At 36.0% G+C, this 23,590-nt stretch overlaps 1 protein-coding gene across 2 annotated transcripts in view; it reads right to left on the reverse strand.

The window, feature by feature from the left end:
* The window catches only part of LOC140742403 (scavenger receptor class B member 1), an 87,295-nt gene that overhangs the window by 60,331 nt on the left and 3,374 nt on the right, over positions 1–23,590 (reverse strand). The gene's annotated exons all lie outside the window — the stretch shown is intronic.

The following is a 23,590-nucleotide window of genomic DNA, read 5'->3' on the forward strand; positions in this document are numbered from 1 at the left end:
CGTTCTTAGGTAAAATATATAGGTAAAATTAAGGTAATATTAGGTAAAATATATATACGGGAATGAACAGCAAAGCCATACAGAAGCTTAGTATTAAAATATAATATAAATAAATACAATATAATTATGACCATTGTTGTAAATAATTGCATGGGAATGCAAATAATAAGATAAAGTTACATTAAGGTCAACCGTTCGAATGATTTATCAGATTATAATAATCGATAATATTAAATCATCTTATTGTAAGAATCGTTAAGATTCTGTTAGTCTTTTTATTATGTTTCCGAATGGTTTCCGATTGACATTTACACGCCTATCAATGTCCGTATTTCTTAATAGTATTTTTTATGTACAAGTAGCCAATGAGTATGCAGTTTTAATGGTAAGTTGTGGCTGCCGCCTATGGACATCTGTAATCAACCCCAGATAAGATTAGGTTCCTATCTGAGATCGCCCACAAATGTGCCACTAGCCCTGAGAACTAAGTTGGGACGCCTCATCTGTCTCCATTTCCCTTCAAACCAGAATACAGCAGCGCTTAACACTGCTGTTATTAGGCAGACATAGGTGTGGCGGTGGTGCCGCCGGAGTCGAACAGAGGTAACTTTCAAATTGTCTTACGCGAATCGTTGATAAATAATATTTGATTTAGTTTTTATTAAAGGTTATTATATAAACTCGTTTTTAAAGTCCTAAGCATCTCTATTCACAATGCATCATTTTGTATGCAAATCGGGTAATATAATATTTTCCGCCTTCATTTTGATGCAAAATATTACGTCTCTGCACGAAATTTTATCCACAGTCTAAGAGTGATGATTAGAACAGAGTGCTACGCCACCAAAACGCTGGTATGTATTGTAAAGAAACATGCTATAGTTGATTAAAACTAGTCGCAGCTTAGTTTTAAAAATTACTAAGTACAATTTTTCACAGTCAATTTCAAGGATTAAGATTTGCGATTGGAAATTTGCTAAGTTAGGTACTTTATTTTTTTTTTACTTGTATTGACATTATATTGATGGTGTTCTCATTTGTGCCTAATGTTCGCACCTAGATAGGCAGTGTCTATACTTTATGTTTACTCTTAGGTCTACAGTTTTTTGGCGGAAGGAAGTCTGTCAATGTTTTTAGCGTGTTTTTTAGTGTCAATAAATATTTTTAAACGAGGATAGTCGATTAGTAAAGCAAATATATTAGTTTTTGCGAACTGAAAGGTCATTGGTATTTATATCGCGTGGAAACCTACTTTGTTTATTTTTTAATCTATATAAATAGGCAAAGATCAGTTCAGTGTACTTTTCTTTAGTTTGTCAATCGTTTTTAGAGTTACATGCTCAAAGAGTAAAAACGTAACCCTATTATTAAGCCTCGGATTGCCTGCCTGTTCATATGTCACTAGGCTTTATCTCATGAAGCATAATAACGGTGGGTGCCATAACAAAGAATCTTAAAAATAAAAAAGTTGATTATAGGGGGTAAAAATATACAAAAAAACGCTATTTTTCCGGCTTTTTTCGCTGCATTTAATACAGCGTAATAGGTAGACAGTTAAATTTTTCCCAACGCATCAACTTTAGTGGCTGCATGACAACAAAAACTATAAACGAAATTAAAATAATGAAAATTAGGTGCTACGGAACCATCCGTGTGCGAGTTCCTCTCGCACTTGGCCAATCTGCGATAGAAACGTATTTTTCCAACGCTCTTCAATACCTGCCCGATCTATGCGCACACCTTTATAATAAGTAACAGAATATTATCAGGACAACAATTAAAATTAAAATAAACACAAAAACCAAAGCCGGTAGACTGGATGTTACGAAACAAAACCGGTTTTTACGATTCCACAAACTGATACTATTTCGCAAATTTGGCCCACATATCCCAATCGGCTTACATTTTTGTGTGGCGCGTTTTATTTTTAGTTTGTTTTTAATATCTCAATCTTGGCTACTTAAGTACAAGCTAATTTTTAATGAAACCTAGCGATTAGGCAAATATAAGTGGTGTTGATGCCTCTAGATCAAAAATACGTAGGAGTCTACCATCGACAAAATGAAAAGACCAGAGATATTGTTGTTAACCCATTATTATCCCACAACCGGTCTCCTGTTAGAGGTCTTTCAGAGGTTACCATTTTTTTTTTTATATGTAACCTAACGATAAGGCAGACGGGCTACCTGATGGAAAGCAGTCACCGTCGCCTATTTGCAACACCAGAGGAGTCGCCAATGCATCGCCGGCTTTGAAGGAGAGCTCTTTTTACACCCCTCTTGAAGAGCCCCATGTCATAGTCCTGAGGGAATACCTCAGGAGGAAGTTCATTCCACATTTTGCACGTACGCGGCAAAAATGAACGATTAAACCAAACCGTGGAGGTACCAGGAGGACCGTACCATAGTGCCGTGCTGTGCCGTTTGGTATGATCATCTACAACCCATTATCGTTCCACTGCTGGGCAGGGGTCTCCTCTCATAATAAGAAGGATTAGACCACCGCTCTGGCCAAATGCGTATTCGTAGGTAGACTTCACACACCTTTAAGATTTTTTTTTAAATCTCACAAGTATGCAGGTTTCCTCACGATGTTTTCCTTCACCGTTAAGCAAGTGATAATTAGTTTCAAATACGCACACAATTTTGAAGAATCAGAGGTTCGTGCCTGGGATTTAAACCTCGGACCCCTCGATCGAGAGGCCGAGTTTGTTAACCGGCTTGTTAACTCGGCTATCACTGCTCACTGTTTGGTATAGTCCGCTCTGAAGTTGTTGTGCTCAGGTTCAGCTATGTCCCCGCGGGCGAGAGCGGGCAGCGGAGGGTGCCGCGGGGGTTCCGCGCTGTCTTCGTCCCGCTAATATCTACAATTTGCTATCGCGACGCGACTCGTTTCTAAATTCGGAGCGGACTAGCTGTTTGGCGCGGAATCTACTGTGCTGGCCAACTGCGAATTGATAGATATCTCACTCTAAAAGCCGTATTTATTAAAGAATTCTCAGCCCTGCAAGTAAGTTTCCTCAAGATGTATTTCTTTATATATGTTCTCTTTCAAGATTACAGACAAAAAAAGTGTCAGACACGTGTCGTGACAGACAAAATACTATTCCCCAATCATAGATTAGTAAAGATACTTCGCTGCCTTGAAATTGAATGAAGCCACAAACGGCTTATTAGTAAGTTCTTTTTTTGAATTCTTGACAAATAAAAACATTTTTAGAGAAAATTTACGAATAAATAACTAATAGTGCGTAATTTACATAATAAATAAATAATTATTTCAAATATTTTAGGGACATTTTAACACGGAGACGTGATAAAACTTTTTTACGCAACTATTTCAATTCTCAAAACTGGGTACATCTTCTTGTTAGGAGTGAATAATCTTTACTAATCTATGTCCCCAATACAATGTGTATAGACGTATTTATATTTAACGTAAAACCAATATTGTGCCGTGCTTGTTAAGATAATGTATAGAAAACTTGCTATTAATCTTGTTATTAAGTCTTGAGATTAGCAGATATTCTTGTAAATTAGAATCATAAAATAATAGTTATAAAAAAGGTTACAGGTTACCGTACAGTTAGCACATAGCGACGTGTTGGTGCATACATACAAGAGTCAAATGTCAGGCCACGCCAATATTGCCTAATGACTAAGATGACTACACATTGTGACAAGGTGGTGGAACCCTCTCTGGTTCGACCTCGGCGGAACCTACGCCACACCTATTTCTACCTAATAACAGCAGTGTTAGGCGCTGCTGTGTTCCGGTTTGAAGGGTGTGGCCAGGGAGACAGACTTTTCCGAGGCGTTCCAGCTTAGTCCTCAGGGGTAGTGGCGCATCTGTAGCCGACTTCGGGTAGGAATATCTAATCCTATCTGGAGTTGATTACAGATGTCCATGGGCGGCAGTAGCCACTTACCATCAGGTGGACTGCATGCTCGTCTGCTACTCCTATATTATAAAAAAAACATATTGCCTGTACACGCATACATACGTACCGTATCTTGGGTAGATGTCCCACTGTTCTCAATGAATATGCGGCTTTAGCATATTAAGACACTGTTAAGCTATAAACTCGCCGAATATGGACGAAGAGACGCGAATATGTGTATGCAAATAACTATACGGATGTACTCCGTAATTGCTACGAATGCTAGCCTGTTCTCGATACAGTATAGGTTTATGCATCTGTATTCGACATGTTGGTGCATACATGCAAGAGACAAATTTGGCCACACTAATATTGCCCAACTAACTTGGCTACACATCTTACTTAGGATGGGACACGTCATCGTCTGTATCTAATGAAGGCTAACGTCTCGCTTTTGTACATGAAGTTACTATAATTTATTTATTTTTATTTATTTATTAAAGGTTCACCAACGTAGTATACACTTATATAAATTACATTGCAAAAGTTAGATAAATAAGTCGTGTACCCACAATTATAGGTGAACACAGCATTTAGAGAATTGACGCTCTAATTAATTAATAAAATATAATTAAATTAAGATAACAATTTACATTAAATATAAGATAAAAATATACATTATACAATTGATAAGAATTTAGATAAATTAAATATATTGAAATTAAAATTAAATCTAAATTTAATACATTGAAATTAGAATAATGTCAGTAGTGAAAATTAGACTAAGAATATATTTTTTTCTAATACAATAATTTTACTTATAGACTATTAAATAAAATGTTATAAATTTTCTTTGGATTAATTTGTATATAAAAAAATACGTAATATAATACTAACTTTTAACAAGTAACGAGTATAATATAGTCTTTTTATATTCATACCTAACGATAAAGCAGACGCGCTGCCTTATCACGTGGAAAGCAGTCACCATGGCCTATGGATATTTGCAACACCAGAGTCGTAAATGCATCGCCGGCATAGTCGCCGAATACCGACGAATAAGCACAATTACGTGTATGCAAATACTCGAGTGTAGATACTGTTCTTTTCTCGGCGCGGTTTCAGTTTCAGCGTGAATCAAAGGTTTACGCAATCGTGCGCGGCGTTTACACATTTATCAATATTCGGCGAGTTATTCGGCTTTGTTCGCGGTGGTGCGCTGGATTGTATTTTCCGTTGCACCTCATGAAAGTATGTTAAACTGTTACATAGCTGCATCTTATCGTTAACTAGAACTAATAAGTAATTCACGCCACCGGCTCCTAAGATGTTTAGCAAATCTCTCTTAGTGAGTGGTGATATTGGTAGTTATACTGTATACGGTTGGTGGGGATAAGTTTTATGTTGCCGTTAAGTTAACTATATTCATGACACACAAGGATACACGTAATTTCAAGGATTTATATCTACACTACCTTCAAAGTCCTTACATATAAAGGGGACTAAACACTTTTTGATTTATTTTGATAAACTAGCGCTGAGGTAGATGGTCTGTCTACCATTTGTGTGGAAACTTAGAAGTGGCAATTCCCGCCAGACAAAACTAGAATCTTACCCAATACCCTAAGATGCATTGCTATCCCGTGAAGCCTAAACACTTACTTAGCACAAATTATTTACCTTACCTAAAAGCCAGAACACATTAACGTTAACTAATGCGTTTTGCGCGCTAAGCATAATATACATCAACACTTGTTAGCAATGCAGTGCATAAAGCAGATAGCCTAGTGGTTAAGAAACTCGGCCTTTTGATCGAGGAGTCCGAGGTTCAAATCCCAGGCACCTCTAATTTTTCAAAGTTATGTGCGTATTACAAATAAATTAACACTTGCTTAACGGTAAAGGAAAACATCGTGAGGAAATCTGCCTGAGAAATACCTGAGAAAGTTTTCAAAGGAGTGTGAAGTCTACCACTTCGCACTTGGCCAGCGCGGTGGACTGTGACCAAATCCTCTCACTCTGAGAGGAGACCTGTGCCCAGCAGTGGGAGCAGTGGGTTATGTGCGCGCGCAAACCTTATCAATGAGCCAACTACAGACTTACGCGTGAAGTCTAGCCGAGAAATCTTGCCGAGAAATTGCACGAGAACCGAGAAGCCATCTACACTCATGCGACCTTCTTTGAATACCTTTGAAGCGGGCAAAAATGCCGACACCGATCGGAGAACAGGCGAGCGCGAGAACGAGAAGGCAAAAAAGCGATCACATTCACGCTTCTCGGGTTTTCTCGGCGTGAGTCTGTAGTCGGCGCGAGCATTACATTCGGGTCACGTGTAGACCGGTTCCGATGACACAACTTAAATTAAATTAAGGTATTTAGCGGTGAACGAACACTATCCATTCAGTACAGTGAATGAATGAATAAGATCTAATCAAATAATGTTGAGTAGATAATCTTTCATTTGGGAAGTCGGTTAAAAATAAGTTCTACGTAATAACAGCAGTGTTAAGCGCTGTGTTCCTTTTGGAAGGTAAGGGCGACATACTTTTCCAAGCCGTTCCAGCTTAGTCCTCAGGGGTAGCGGCGCATATGTTGACCTCAGGTAGGAATTTAGTCCTATCTGGGGTTGATTGCACATGTCTATGGGCGGCAGTAGCCATTTACTATCAGGTGGACTGCATGCTCGTCTGCTACTCGCCTATACTAATATTATAAAGTGGAGAAATACTGGGCCGATTTTAAAAATTCTTTCACCATTCGAAAGCTACATTATCCACGAGTAACATAGGCTATATTTTATATGAAATGTATTTGATAAATAGATTTTGAGGCGGTACAAAGTTTGCCGGGTCAGTTAGTATATTATAAAGAAAAGATTTTTGTTTTTTTTTTATAAGACTGGAGTAGCAAACGAGCTTGCAGTCTACCTGATGTTAAGTAGTCATTGCTACCCTTGGATATATATGACGAACTCCATGTAAGACAGATTTAAGTTTCGTCACGATGATTTCCTTTAACTTTTAAGCAATTTGTAATTAATTACAAATACGCGCAAGAAAACACTTGCCTGGGATTCCAAAGCTTCCGATTGCGGTATTGAATTCGCAATCATAAGGCCACCACTACTTATAGTTGACGAGTTTGAATGCCTCGGAAAAGCTTTATTTTCTTTGTTTTTATTGTTTAACCTAACGATTAGGCAGACGTACTACCTGATGAAAAGTAATCAACGCCGCATATGGACATTTGCAATACGAGAGAAGTCGCCAATGCATAGCCGGCTTTGAAGGAGAGCTCTTTTTGCACCTTTTTTGAAGAGCCCCATAGCACTCTGGGAACACCTCGGGAAGTTCATTTCACATCTTACACGTTCGTGACAAGGACGTCCGTGCAAACCGAATCGTTGAGGACCGCCAAGAGTCCAGTCGGTGTGGATGGAACTCCTGGTATCCCTAATATCCCTTACCACACCCTTCAAACCGAAACACAGCAGCGCGTAACACTGCTGTTATTAGGCAGAAACAGGGGTGACGGTAGTGCCGTCGTAGTCGAACCATAAAAGGACTTTTTCGATTTGATATAGGTATTAAGCATAAACACATTATTTCTAAATGATCAATTACGGTATGTTACGAGTATTGAATTTCAATGTGTTCGTCGTTTGAATAAATTATAAGTATGTGTTATCTGTATTCCAATCTGAGTAAAGCGTAACTTAGAATTATTACATAGTAATTAACATGACAGTTTGATATTGTTTAAAATGAAATATTGTTTATGTCCTTGTGTAGCATGGTCCAGTTCTTATAATGTCAAATTGTCCAATGAAATGAAACAAAATTATATTGTCGTGGTGGTAGTGGTAAAAACTCGACCTTACAATTATTCGGGTATCGAATTCCGGACCTTTAGCATATTCGTATGTGTAAATCAATACAAATAAATAAAATTGAGGTGTCTGCTTGTAATGCCAAAAGTACATCTTATAATTTCATTTGAAAGTAAAACGGTAGTGACAACAAAAAAAAAACAATATAATTTTGTCTGTCTGTTTTTTCCGGGTAATCTCCGAAACGGCTGGACCGATTTTGACGAGATTTTCTCTGGCAGTAAGCTGATGTTATAAGGAGACACCTAGGCTACTTAAAAAAGAATAAGAAGTCCCCTAAAAACATGTAAACCATGATATCTACCAAGTACTTACACTTTTAAATGCGGGTAATATCGTAGGCAGCGCTTCTAAATACTAATTTATAAGTCTCGTAAAAGCAGTCACAATATATTAATTTTACATTCATACAGATTTAAAACAACGGAAAAAATATAACCTAAATTTCGTCAGTATCGTTTGTCTGTCTGCCGTACAAATGTTACATAGTCATTAGATTACGTGTTTACAAGGCTTATGAGTCGCGAATTAACAATCGAATCGTATTTCTTTTTTGCCGTTTTCCGCTACTTGATCTAGAGGTATCATTTATTATTCTGGTGATGTCTGGCACCATTTCAAAGTAGTCGTGAATTGTCTTACTGTCTCACTGTTGGACTTGTCTAGTCTGAGAGAGTTTTAGGCCAGTACCCTTACCATGAGTTTTTACGTTTTGGAAAATATGACTGTTTTGATATTTGTTTACGTATTTGCCCATACAATTTACAATTAGAGCCCCTAGCGGATTATGTCAGAACTAGGAAATCGTATGGGCCAATAAGTAAACAAATACCAAAACAGTCATATTTGTCAAAACGTAAAAACTCATGGTAAGGGTACAGTCCACCGCGCTGGTCAAGTGCGAAGTCGTAGACTTAACATTTGAAAACTTTTTTAAACCTTAAGGTGTGTAGGTTAATTCATCTTTATAGCGAGTGATAATTACTTTCTAATACGCACATAACTTTTGAAAAATCAGAGATGCGTCCCTGTGATAGAACTTCGGACCCCTCGGAGCATGAGTTTCAATTTGTAGGCTCCACTATCTTTCAATTCTAGAGAGTGTGAGTCGAAGGTGGTAGAATCCTTTGTGGTTCGACTCCGGCGGCACCACCGCCACACCTATTTCTACCTAATAACAGCAGTGTTAGGCGCTCCTGTGTTCCGGTTTGAAGGGTGTGGTAAGGGAGACAGTCTTTTCCGAGGCGTTCCAGCTTAGTCCTCAGGGGTAGCGGCGCATCTGTGGCCGACCTCAGGTAGGAATATCTAATCCTATCTGGGGTTGATTACAGATGTCCATGGGCGGCAGTAGCCACTTACCATAAGGTGGACTGCATGCTCGTCTGCTACCCTTATATTATAAAAAAAAAGCCATCGTAAGCATTCACGACGTCTGGAGGCACGGCAGTGCCTCCGCCAAGTCGAGCCAAAAAAAGCGGCACGGCCTAAAATTATCCACATACCGCCCCGCAAAATTCTCTACCGTTATGTAAAATTTCGTGCAAATCGGTTCAATAACTTACCTATTAGGTTAACGCATTAATTATATTATAACGTATAACTACGTTGGTTAATAGTAGTACATAACTAAAATTCAAATAACTATTCTTATATCATATTATCGTGTTAGTAAGCGCTACAGTTTAGAATCTTGTGTTACTTTAAGCTACTGACTGATGTTACGACAAACGAGATTGGGAAAAATTGAATGACGTCATGGACTACTTTGGCTTCTTATAAAATTTATCTTAGGTGTGAATAAAAGTAACGTATAAATATCTTTTACTCATTTTTGACATTCGTTATACTTTTAGCACAATTCTTGGAATTTTTACTCGACTGCGGAGTGTAATGTTCATATGTCAAGCATACATATGTCCCTTGCTTTTCTTTTCTATGGTCCTGCCTATATAGGCTTGGTGAAATTTATCAATTTTTTTAAGCAGTTGGAATTTTTTTTTTATAATAATTGCCAGTTCCTTTATTATATTTTTAGAAACAATACTTAGAAAAATCTAAGATGTGTTACTAAGGCTTATACCTTGGACCTCTCGATTATTTATATATTTTTATCACTAGCTCGGTATCTGTTATTTGTCTGTATATAAATTCGTTTTCTTGTAGTAAAATCAACTTGACTTAGTTTTATCAGTAATCGGTAGCTAACAAAATCATAACCGGGTCAAATCTGCTAAGTATATAATGTATATATGTGTGCGTATAGTCCGTGTAAAACTGCTAGTCCACTCTGAATGTAGAAATGAATCGCGTCGCCATAGCAAATTGTATGACTAGACTTGCTTGGAACAACTTCAGAGCGGACTAGCATTTTGGCGCGGTCTATACCTATATACCTAAGTAACTTTTGTTTTAGTCAAATCAATTAGTCTTTTTTATCAGTAGCCAGTAGCTTTTTTTTGTTGACGAGGGGAAAACCTTGGCCGTCTTCAGCGCTGCGTAGAGGACTCCGGGATCTCCAAAGGAACGCAACCGGAGTCCTCTTAGCGCATTGCCCCGTCGGGTTCCATCCAGGTGAGTTTATCGCTCACCGCATCGTCTGGTGCGTACGACGGTATGCGACCAGACATACCGCCGTCCTTCCTGGGGCCGTTGGCCGGGTGGTTCGAGCTCCCACTCTTACCACCCACGACGACAGAAGCCCCCTTTTAGTCGCCTCTTACGACAGGCAGGGGATACCGTAGCCCTATTCTGGTCCCGGAACTACAGGGATAATTAGCCAGTAGCTATCACAACATTATTACCAGGACCAATCAGCACCTGTATACCTAAGTATATATGTTTTATTTGTCCGTCCGTATATAAATTAGTGTTGTTTTAGTCAAATCGATTTAGTATTCTCGTTTAACCGCAAAGTATCCAATTTGACCTCTATCAGTTATGTAATGTGCAAAATTTCCGTTTCTTAATGTTCGTCGTAGTAGAGGTCTGCGTGGCTTTGGCATTGACAAAGACCTTAGTCGAGACAAATAAGTTAAATAATAATAAGATAATTTTAACGAAATATTTTTATTTATATAGCGGAATCTTTGTCATTATGGTATTGGTGTATTTCTGCCTTATAACAGTTAAGCGCTGCTGTGTTCTGGTTTGAAGGGTGTGGTAAGAGAGTCTTTTACGAGGCGTTCCAGCTTAGTCATTGGGGGTATCGGCTCATTTGTGGCCGATCTCAGGTTGGAATATCCAATCCTATCTGGGTTGATTACAGATGACCATAGACAGTAACCACTAACAGGTGGACTGAATGCTCGTCTGCTACTCCTCATCATAAAAAGGAGATTTTCTTAGATGAATACTAAAAAAAATGTCACTAAAAAGCTTGTTTATAAAACCTTTATTTCGTATAAGGATAATATTTGCCAATACCATAGTCAACAGTGTTTTAAATAACTAACAATTACAATATTAGAAATGTGAAATCTTTTGTTTCCAAATTTATTTTTTCTTGCATAAGTGGCTTTTGTCAAAAATACTTTCATAAGAGTGTTTTTATGTTTTTTAACAGACTTCAAAAAGGAGGTGGTTATCAATTCGGCCGGTATCTTTTTTTTTTTTGCAAACATCTAAAATATTTCTACATAAATTTACCCGAATCAAGGAAAAATAACGTTGTAATTAAAGAGGTTTGTCATGTCTTATTTACAATATTAGAAATTATTTACAATAATAGAATTTCCAGACTTTACAAGGTAGAAAAAATATTTAAATAAAAATATGAAAAAACCATATCACTGACGAATTTTGACTACTTGGGCGAACTACAATATAAACAGATTATTTTACTTTTTACGACTAAGAGGTGAGCATGTAGTCTAAATGGTAAAGCGGTGGTGACTCCGGAGTGGAACATAAAAGGACCTTCACACTTGTTTGGTATGTTTCGCATCATTAAAAAAATCCCTAAATATTTTACAATAGTTATGGTCGAGTTTCAACCATCAGGCGAAAACGACCATATACATAATACATGTTTAAAAAAATGGCACATAAAAATCAATTTTATCTTTACAGACTTTAATTCTGATAGACGTTTTGCGAATTTTCATCTGTGTCCGTTTCATATTCGTAATGAAGTGATAATATAATTTTAGCAAGTGGTTTACACTATTTATGTGGGTCAAAGCCGAATCGCCTATGTTCTACTGTAGACGATAAGCGATAAGCGATTCGTCGTTAAGTAATTACTGTTCCAGCGCTGGGCACGGGTCTCCTCTCACAGTGAGAGAGGTTTAGGTTAGTTTACGGTGCAGACCAAGTGCGGATTGGTAGACATTGCAGAGAACTTTTTAAGTACTCCTTATGTTTCCTCGCGATGTTTTGAGTTTTGATGCAAATGTATATTTATATGTACCTATGTCTCATTCTTTGGCACGCCCTGTAGCCCAAAGGGTTTGATAGATTTTAACACGTAAGATGTCATTGGATTCGTCTAATTTGTGGAAGTGACATAAACTACACCTATTACTTCTCTTTTCAGGTAATTATTTTCAAGCGGTCGTTTTTTTTTAAATATTGACTAATTCCTTCGTTTATGCAATTGATACTTATATTTTATATTTAAAATGTGGACATAACTTTGAAAAATCTTATTTGGCAAATTATAATACACTTTATATAAATAATATTTTTTGTGTATTATTTGTGTTCTTTACTCGCTCCGTACAAGTTAGTGTGACAAGTACCTAACCAAGATAAATTGATCGTAAACAGTGTTAAAAGGACAACGTACTGTAGACTAAACTACGATACGTTATAAATAATAATATTTTCATACTATCTCTACTTATTTCTAGGTCAGTTTACAATAGTCATGTAATAATCTTATAATTAAAAATACTTTTATCTATATGTTTGTAGAACAATGATTGTACTTTTTAGCACAAAACCGGATATAAAAGTAAACCACGAAGTATAAAACTTTATTTTGATTTTACAATGCCAAAATAGTTCAACCTTATTTTTATCTTTATACTCATTATTGGACATCGGATTAATTGCATATATGCATATGCAAATGCATAAAATGCCACTTTTTTGGTACCCGTTCAATGATAGTACATATATCTAAATATATATAACTCAAAGGTGACTGACTGACATAGTGATCTATCAACGCACAGCCCAAACCACTAGACGGATCGGGCTGAAATTTGGCATGCAGGTAGATGTTATGACGTAGGCATCCGCTAAGAAAGGATTTTGATCAATTTTATCCCCAAGGGAATAAAATAGGGGATGAAAATATTACTTCGTAACCCGAGCGAAGCTGCGGGCAAAAGCTCTTCAGTTATATGTATTCGGCGTATTGTCTTTATGATCCATAACTATAAGATTACAGTTGGGTGATGCCCCATTTATATTATTTTGTAATATACCATACCTCTACCCGTTGTACCATAAATATAACATTAACATTACGTTTAGTTACGAAATATTAAAAATTTAGGTGACGATGACCTTGATTTTTAGAAATTCAGAAAGTTAAACATTTTGAAAATTTTTAATAAATTTATATTTTTTCGACTTTTCCATTTTGGTCATTATTTTCAGTCACTTATTAAAGAATTTCTTCATATTTTTTTTTAATTGGGTAGATATTATAAACACTTTAGTAACATAAATATATGGCTGTCATTTTATTATGGTTCGACAAAAATGAAACATAATTCTAGATTTGCCGTGAAAACTTGATCGTAATGCCAATAACTAAAGACTCTGACCCCATTGATTGGATACCGTATATCAATTTGCGTAAAAAAACGTAAAACTTAATAATAAATAGTAATTTGATATTAGAGTGCACATTTTGGCCATATTTTGCTCTTTTAGTGCATATTTCGGCCTTTTTTAATTCATATTTGCATGCATATTTTGGCATTTTGATAGTGCATATAATCCGATGTCACATCGAAAGAATCGATGGTAGACATCGAAAGAAAGAAGATTGAAGCGTAGTGTTTATAATTTATATATAAAAGTTTTTACATAATGCAAAATTATATTTAATTTTTTGTTTGTCTGTTCGACTATCTGTCGGGCTGTTTGTGGCAGCGAATCTCCGGCTAGACCGATTTGGATGGAATATTCTCGGGCTCTTAGCTAATATAATAAAGAGTAACATAACCTAATTTTATATTAAAAAAATAGGGGTCCGTACCAGAAATTGAACATGAAATCTCCAGAGTATAAATACTTTTAAATGCATGTGAAACCCCGTGGAACAAACTCGTACATAATAATAATAATAGAAGTAGCAAAAAATCCTGCAGTTTCATAAGAATTCCAAAGTATTTTTATTTTTATGTTTTGTACAAATTCACTTAATAAAAACTTAAATTTAATTTGATGTACCTATATCTTGAATTGGTATAGTTTTTACATTATTTCTATTTACATAATTGAAGTAGCAGACTATCATGCAGGTATCAAAGAATTTTTATTTTTATATTTTGTAAAACAATCTCACGAAAACTTCGAAATAAAAACGTTAATTTTAAATATATTTGTTATAATTGGAGTTTTTATAAGCTTTTTTGGTATTAGCAAACGAGCTTGTATAAGAATTTTTGTTTATTTATTTATTTAGACATACAAACAGCATAGTATACATAACATTTTCAACTTAAATATAATAGTAATAATGTACCCTATATACATGCCAATTATAAGTATGTACAGCATTCTCGTAATTAGCCAAAGACATGTTATTGCTTGTTGTAAAAAAAAGACAAATATAATAGAATGTTAGATAATATTCATTAAGCCTAAAAATGACTAAATGTTAAAACAGCAGTTCAACTTAAACAGTAAGCAAATGAGTTGTTAGTTTGTTTTTAAATTGAAGACACTACATCTAAAAATGATCAAAATATAAGTGTTCTATCTATAGTAGCACCTATATTCTGCTGTTTATGGAGTTGGTTACAGACTTACAGATGTTCATTGGTGACAGTGACCCCCTACTACAGGGTGGCGCAAAATTAATCACCCTATTTTGTTTTTGAATAACTTTTGACCTGAATAAAAAAAAGTCATTTTGAGTAATAGAAATCGTTTCCAGGATCTGTAACTTTTTTTTGCTAATTAGAAAATATGATATCTGTCAAGTGTCTTCCACCAGCGTTGATATAAATTTGCGCCCGTTTTATCATATTTTCCACAACTTTCCTTAAGGTTTTTGCCGGTAACGCTTCGCATTACAGTCGAATATTCTCCTTAAGTCTCTACACTTGACGGATATCATATTTCAAATAGGCAAAAAAAAGTCACAGGTCCTGGTAAAGTACTCTATTACTCAAAATCACTTTAATTTTTAATCAGTACAAAAGTTATTCAAAAACAAAATAGGGTGATTAATTTTGCGCCACCCTATATAAGACTGACGTCATGTTAGTTTTGTCTTCTGCTACGCTGATCTTATAAAAATGTACAGTGGAAATTTTACAGAATGTACAGTGGCTATCACAACAAAACCTAAAGTTTATGGTTGTATCTGTTGAACCATAATCGTAATTTTAAAATTTCACCCTGTTTTTTCTGTAACCCGAGTGTGGCTTCGACTCGCACTTGGGCGATATTTATCTATATAGATATGTAGACAGGTCAAACGCGTTGCAGTATGCGTAACGGTATCCTTTGATGTGGAACCGACGGTTAGTTTCAGGTTTATATAATAACTAGATTCTTTGCTATTACTTAACTGGTGTTAATACGTTGGTATAATGCCGTTGGTACCAATGTCACGTTTATTTTTACACTGCGGAGGGCGATGTTTTTCGAGGGTATGTATGTCCTCTTTTGAACGTCCTAGAGCCCACACGGTGACGGATTTAAACTCATATAAGGTGTCATTGGATTCGTAAAGAGACAGGCTTCTCTTGAGGACAAAGGTGGTCCTCATATCGTAAGGTAGCCGGCATTTACAAAGCAACACATAATAAAATATCATTGAATTGGCTAAGAAATTATAGGTATTCATTGACAAAGAGGGGTAGCAACCCCCAATTAATTTTAAATATTAACATAATAAAAAAATTGATTAACTTGCAATTGTTGTAAAAAAATCAAACACCTTAAAAATTATACCCTTTGTCGCTTTCTTAATTTAGACAACTCCAACAATACCTTAGATGCTAAAATCAGTCTAGCCGTTTGGGTTATCGGGCGTACCAGAAATGTAATATATAGCTATATATACTTCCATATCAACGACGAATTGGCAAAAACTCGTATCTCAATTTTTTACGAAAAAGCGATTTTTGCATATTTGGACTTAAACTGACGTATCACAGGTCGTCCTTAAGACACCAGGTCCTTAGGTTCAAAATTGAGCAAAATATTAAAGTGTGGCAATACATTATATGTCTTTTTAAAGTAGCGTTTCTTTTTATTTAAAGTAGCGTTTCTCCTTATGTAATGTAGCATTTTTTGAGATACGAGTTTTTGCCAATTCGTCGTCGATATCGGAAATACATTGCCCTGCACCATCGTATAAAAATGATTGATTAATTAAGTTTTTAACCCTTCAAGTGATTAAAATCATCCTTCGGAAATCCCTGTCGTTACTATAAATAACTTTATAATTAAATAAGTTGTTATCTATACACAAATGGGAATTTAATTGAAATTGCCTCTTCATAATTCAATTACTGACATTGAGTGCATATTTTAATTAGTTAAGAAATTATTGATGTCTTTTATGTACATAATTAATTGTATGATTAATCCGGTATTGATTTTTTTATAGTTATACATAATGATAAGGCAGACGGGCAGCCTGATGGAAAGCAGTCACCGTCGCCTATGGACATTTGCAACACCAGAGGAGTCGCCAATGCATCGCTGGATTTGTAGAACAGCTCTCTTTGCACCTTTCTTAAAGAACCCCATTTTATAGCGCTCAGGGGAATCAATACCTCATTGGGATACGTATCCTTTTTGACTCGATACAGAGTCACCAGGTTCGAGTTAGAATTATTTGTGGCGGGATTTTGGAGTCACTACTATACCCGTTTTTGCCTAGTAATGACAGTGCTAAGCGCTGCTGTTTCGGTGATAGAGAAACACTTAGACAAGGCATTCCAACTTAGTCCTCAGGGGTAGCCTTGTCCCGAAACAAGACGGACCAGGACGCGGGCACCGTCGGGACCTCGGACGTGTAACGTGACGGCTATTACGGTACCCGTGGTCCCGACAAAAGGCGTCCAGAGGAACCGTTAAGTTTTGGTAGGTAGATGTCGGATTATCCTCTCCACTGCCCCCGAAGCTAAGAACCCATGAAGGGTTTCCCTGCAAAAAAAGGGGTGGGGTATCTGTTGCCGAAACTGCTAACAAATTAACAATTTTAATTTGAAAAAGAAACAGGTGTTATTTGTGCCTATCTCAAATTTACAATTTTCCTTATACTATACGTACTTAACGCCTAATGCCATTTCGTGGTATCGCTCAATGCCAGTAAGATCGAATTCGTATACAACAAACACAGATAGATTTTAGATATGCTAGAATAGTCGCGTGAAGGTGATAATTTTTGAACACTTTACAAGGTGGTACAACCAGTATGCGATGACCGAGGTATCACCGTCACACCTATTTCTAGCGTGAAACGGTTTGATGGAAGGGCGTGGAAGCCGGCTAAATTTTTGTATAATGTTGAGGTACCAAGCCAACATTTATTTATTTATTTATTTATTTGTTTATTTACTCATATCTTACATCTAACATTACAGGGTTGAGTAATGCGTTAGTGTACTTCATTTAATACCTCAGTTACAATTCTCCGATATGATTATATATTATTAAATTTAAAATAATTAAAAATTAAATGAATTACAAAACCAAATAAAATCCAATGAATACTTAAAAAATCGATTAGAAATAAATAACACGCAGTCCCAATAACATGCAGTCCACCTGATGGTAATTGGCATCTGTAATCAACCCCAGATAAGATTAGATTCCTACTTGAAGTTGATCACAGATGCGTTGCTACCCCTGAGGACTAAGCTGGAACGCCTCGTATTATGTCTCCCTTACGAACAAACTTACATATTAGACGATTATCTTAGTCTTCAAAAGTGGCAGATTATCTGTAACCCGATTTAGGTAGAACTTTTGCTCTACATGGAGTTAATTAAAGTTGTCCACGGACGGCAGTGATGACTAACCATCAGTACCCTTACCAGGAGTTTTTACGTTTCGACAAATATGACTGTTTTGGTATTTGTTTACGTGTTTGTCCATACAAATTCCAATCAGCGCCCCTAGCGGATTATGTCAGAACTAGAAAATCATATGGGCCAAAACGTAAACAAATACCAAAACAGTCATATTTGTCGAAACGTAAAATCTCCTGGTAAGGGTACAGATGGATTGCATGCTACAGCTACTACAATTATATAAAAAAAAGCCTTGAAATTATATATATATGAAATATGAATACAACTGAACTCTGTATCAAACGATATCAGGAAATTTTACGGCACTGTTGTTGTTGATAAGTGAAATTAACATACAGTTCGCACCATGCTTGATTAAACAAAATAATCACTTCCCCATAACTCTGTTTCAATTTTAAATGATTTTTTCCATACAAAATCACGTATTTGACTATCGTGGAAGGTAATATACCGAATTTAAAGTTTTGAGATGTTTACTATTATTACTAGAGAAGCCTAAGGCCGAGAACGCACTGCGGTTAAACGCAGACTGAATAAATATAGCTGAAAACGCCAAAACGCATACGAACACGCACTGCGGTTTTCTTTTATTTCAGTCTCATCATGGATTTCAGGCGAACAGCACGTGTTGTGGGGTTAGTTTCATCGCTCGCCCATCGAGACTGAATAAAAAACCAATGATATTTAAAACTATAGATATGTTACCTGCCCACTAAACAACACAAATAAGTGAGCGAACCGCGAGCGCATTGACACACAAATGCACGTTTTTCATTTTGCTTACTTGATATTTTATAAGTGACAGAGCTATTGGAACAATGTGATAAAAAAAAGACAACTAATGTTTGCTATTGCGTTTCAAGATTCATTTATACGTAAATATCTACGTAAATTTTGCTTCTCTATCACTACTTAATACGGGCTTAATACTTAATATGCGGAAGGAATACGTTATCTCTTTTTTGTCAGTTACGTAATTATGGCGGACCAAACACGAAAAATTATCAAGATATATGATTTCTCCTCATTTGCTTGTGATATGTGATTCCATGAAGCTTGTGTATTTTTTTACATAATGTGTACATTTACGCACATTGCACAAAAGGCATTTTGAGGCTTAGAACTTAGAAGACTAAAATAATGACGTTTAACGTGTACAGTGACATACGTACGTGTCAGTTACTACGCCGCGCCAGAGCGACTGGAGTCGATTCACTCCAATTGGTGTATTTTGTATATTTCGTGTTTTACCCGCTAGTAACGTATCTTTACTTTATATCAATGCGCCACCATACAATTACTATGGGAGACAAAAAAACCGCGCTTTAAACAAGCCGCGGTCAAAATGTAACAATAAATCAGTCGCCTGAAAAAGTCACTAGTGCGTGCACTTGTATAGAAAGCAATATGTTTTATATTTTTGCGGTTTCAGTCTTGCGGTTAAACGCGCGCGTTTAATCGTAGTGCGGTCTCAGCCTAAGAGAAGAAGTTAAGCAGTGATAGCATAGTGGTTAAGAAACGCGAAACCGCTTGATCGAGGGGTCCGAGGTTCAAAACCCAGGTACGCACCTCTAATTTTTCAAAGTTATGTGCGTATTAGAAGTCAATAATCACTTGCTTAAACGGTGAAGAAAACATCGTGAGGAAACCTGCATACCTGAGAATTCTTAAAAAAAAAGTTGTCAAAGGTGTGTGAAGTTTACCAATTCGCACTAGGCCAGCGCGGTGGCACTATGGCCTAATCCTTCTCATTCTGAGAGGAGACCCGTGCCCAGCAGAAGGACTGTAATAACTAAATGATGTAAATGATGGTAACTACTATAAAAATGAAAAATACTATATATAAACTGAAGCCATTATTCCATAGATTAGTAAAGATTACTCACTCCTAACAAGAAAATGTACCCAGTTTTGAGAATTGAAATAGTTGCGTAAAAAAGTTTTGCCACGTCTCCGTGCTAAAATGTCCCTAAAATATTTGAAATAATTATTTATTTATTATGTAAATTACGCAGTATTAGTTATTTATTCGTAAATTTTCTCTAAACATGTTTTTATTTGTCAAGAATTTAAAAAAAGAACTTACTAATAAGGCGTTTGTGGCTTCATTCAATTTCAAGGCGGCGAAGTATCTTTACTAATCTATGCATTATTCCGATAATTTAGATAATTCATACGTTAAAATCCGTCAAGCCGTTTGGGCTGCAGGGCGTGGCAAAGAATACATAAATTCATACTACATACATGCGCTTGAAACACATTCCCCTCTATTTAAATAAAAAAAGGTTATGTAATAATATATTTACTAGACTTGAGTAGCTCGCGAGTGAGTGATATAATAGTACATTACAATACGAGGACGAAAAATTTTTTTCTGACAAGTGTGAGTTTGCAGGCCGAGCCGCAGGCGAGGACTGCAATCACACGAGTCAGAAAAACATACGCACGCTTCGCGTGCGCAAAACGTCCATTTACGCACGCCGTGATATAAAAGATATATATCTTCACCAAAGAGCTAATCACTCATCAACTCCGACGAATTTGAATTATATCTTTATATCCGCGTCACATGGTTGAGTTCATAGGTCCATACGATTCCGGATATAAGATCTTCTTCAACTTAACAGTTTTATACTCGCTCGCGAGTGAGTTATGAGTCAAATGAGCGACTGACTGAGAGAGTCTGATTCGAGTCAAATGCATTACGTCTTAAACACTAATTAAAATGTTTTTTCTTTGCTAAGAATATGAAAATAGGGATATACAAATAGTGTTGGCTGTGAAATTTATATATAATTCCTTGCCAGTTTTGTATTAATTATAGGAATCAAAAATGTTGTCAAAACATTTTGATCTGATTCTCTGATATACTGATATAAAATGTCGCTTATATCTTTACAGAGCTACTGAGCTAAAGTGAGTTACTGAGCTAAAAGAGTGATATATATCACTGAATTGAAAAGATATATATCTCTCTTTTCACTTCAGTGATATATAATGCGCACCTCTAATATTTACGTAATTCAATCTTTTAATGTGTTAGCACAGTAAACCCTTGATTATTTACCCCATTAGTTTCTTCCAAATTTGGATTCAAAAATTAGTCGTATAGTGATAAAATAAAACACGTGAAAAATTTTATTTAAGTATATACGAATGACTACTTTTAGACCCATATTGTATTAATTATTACGTGTGTATATAAGGGGTGGGATTTTTTTTAAATTTTATAGGCATAATCATTTTATAGAAGGTGGTAGAATCCTTTGTGGTTCGACTCCGGCTGCACCACCGCCACACCTATTTCTACCTAATAACAGCAGTGCTAGGCGCTGCACCACCGCCACACCTATTTCTACCTAATAACAGCAATGCTAGGCGCTGCACCACCGCCACACCTATTTCTACCTAATCACAGCAGTGCTAGGCGCTGCTGTGTTCCGCTTTGAATGGTGTGGTAAGGGAGACAGACTTTTCCGAGGCGTTCCAGCTTAGTCCTCAAGGGTAGCGGCGCATCTGTGGCCGAACTCAGGTAGGAATATCTAATTCTATCTGGGGTTGATTACAGATGTCCATGGGCGGCAGTAGCCACTTACCATTAGGTGGACTGTATGCTCATCTGCTACTCCTATATTTAAAAAAAATCATCAACTCATTACTGTCCCACTTCTGGGCTCGGGTCTCCTCTCAGAAGAAGGATTAGGCCAAGTGAGAATTGGTAAACTTCACAAACGTTTAAAAACTTTTTTTTAAGATTTATAGTAGTTAAGTTAGTAAATTGCTCAAATTGATGCGCCAAAGCCAAAAAGCCATGCGCACTTAAAAGAATGGAATAATTGACAAATGATTTACCGATTACTTGTGGCAACTCTTTTCATGTCCCATTACTGGGCATGCCTCTGTCCCTACAGGTACAAATGATTGGCATATTCCACCCCGCTGTGACGTTACGGGAGAAAGTAAAACTGCGAAAATCTTAAAAAAATATTTAAAAACCATAGTTTAAGATGAAAACTCGCGGGCGGTGCGTTTGATAAATTTCTAAATTTTAATTCACTTGTAAGGCCTCTATAAGTATTAACGATTGTTACACAATTATAACAATGACGATGGCCTTAAATGCCCTTTGAAGTCATAGATAAGTATAGATATCTCACCGCCTTGTAATTGAAGGAAGCCATTAAATGGCTTAAATGGGTGACAATCTGTCAGCCATTTAATGGCTGTCATGGTGTAATTTACGCGGAATAATGCCGACATGCGCAGTTAGTAGTGCAAAAACACGAAATCGAAGAAAAAGTGCGGAGAAATATCGTTTTATTCGTAAATCTAAAAACTACATTTTTTTCATATTTTTCTATTAATATTATTTTTAATAAAAACACGAGAATAGAAGACAGTGACAATTTCAATTGTCAATACTGGTTACATTTTCTTGTTAGGAGTGAGTAATCTTTACTAATCTATGTTTGAAGTATGAAGAATGAAGATTTTTTTCTAATTAACTCAAATTGACCTAAAGCATTTACTAAAACTCTGTAAAAACGCCTTACAAGGAAAAATAACAATGAATAAAGAAAAGTTTTACAATTGTTTCGATTAATTAGGGATCTCTTTGAAGACATTATTTAATTGTTCATGCCGTATTTACTCGCAATTGTTCAAGAACCTGTTAATCTTTATATATATATATATATTTCTTATGTGCGTGTGTATATCACTGAACTCCTCCAAAACGACTGGACTGATTTTGATGAAATTTGTTGTGTGTGTTCAAAGGAACTTGAGAATGGTTTAGATTCACAATTTAGTCCGTGAGAAAAGGTTTTTTTAATTAATTTTTAATTCGTAAGCAGTTATAGAATCGGAAACTATGCATTTGATCAAGTGATGATCTTTAGCAAAGTTGTTGTCCAAGAGCCCACGAGGGTTTGGGAGTTGGTAAGACCAATTTTCGACAGATGGCACCACTGTCATTCCAATGCAGGTACAAATTTTCCGTTTTATGTATGTCATATTATTCCTTTAAAATGCGAGCGAAGCCGCGGGCACCACTAGTAACCATATATTTATTTTTAAACATGTTCTTACTATGTTGTACAAAATAATCTATTTTATGATTGATAGGGAATCCTTTTGAGACCTTATTTAATTGTTCATGCAGTATTTAATTTTTCAAACACTTATTAATGACCATAAATTTATTTTTAAAGTTATTCCTATTATAAATATTTAAGGATACAAAAAAGCATTTTAAAACACTTAGATTGACAGTTGACGTTTAGATTGTTGAACAGTTGACATTTTGATTGACAGTTGACAGCTGATGGTTTTACGTCCTTCAAATGCAAATGTCTGTGTTAGGACCCCTGCAGATCCAAAATATACGATTACGTTTTTATGTAAAAAAATGGCTTATATTTATAAAATATCTTATTTTTACAATATGGCTTATAATTGCAATGTAGCTTATAGATATTTACATGTATAAAATAGCTAATAGTTATTTTTGATTTTTTTTTAATTCATACCTCACGATAAGGCAAAAAAGAAAGCTCTTTTTATACCCATGTAACTTATTTACAG

Source organism: Epargyreus clarus, unplaced genomic scaffold (assembly GCF_041222505.1).
Source record: "Epargyreus clarus isolate Ecla_fem2 unplaced genomic scaffold, WU_Ecla_fem_2.2 ptg000005l, whole genome shotgun sequence".
In the NCBI taxonomy this organism is placed as follows: domain Eukaryota; kingdom Metazoa; phylum Arthropoda; class Insecta; order Lepidoptera; family Hesperiidae; genus Epargyreus; species Epargyreus clarus.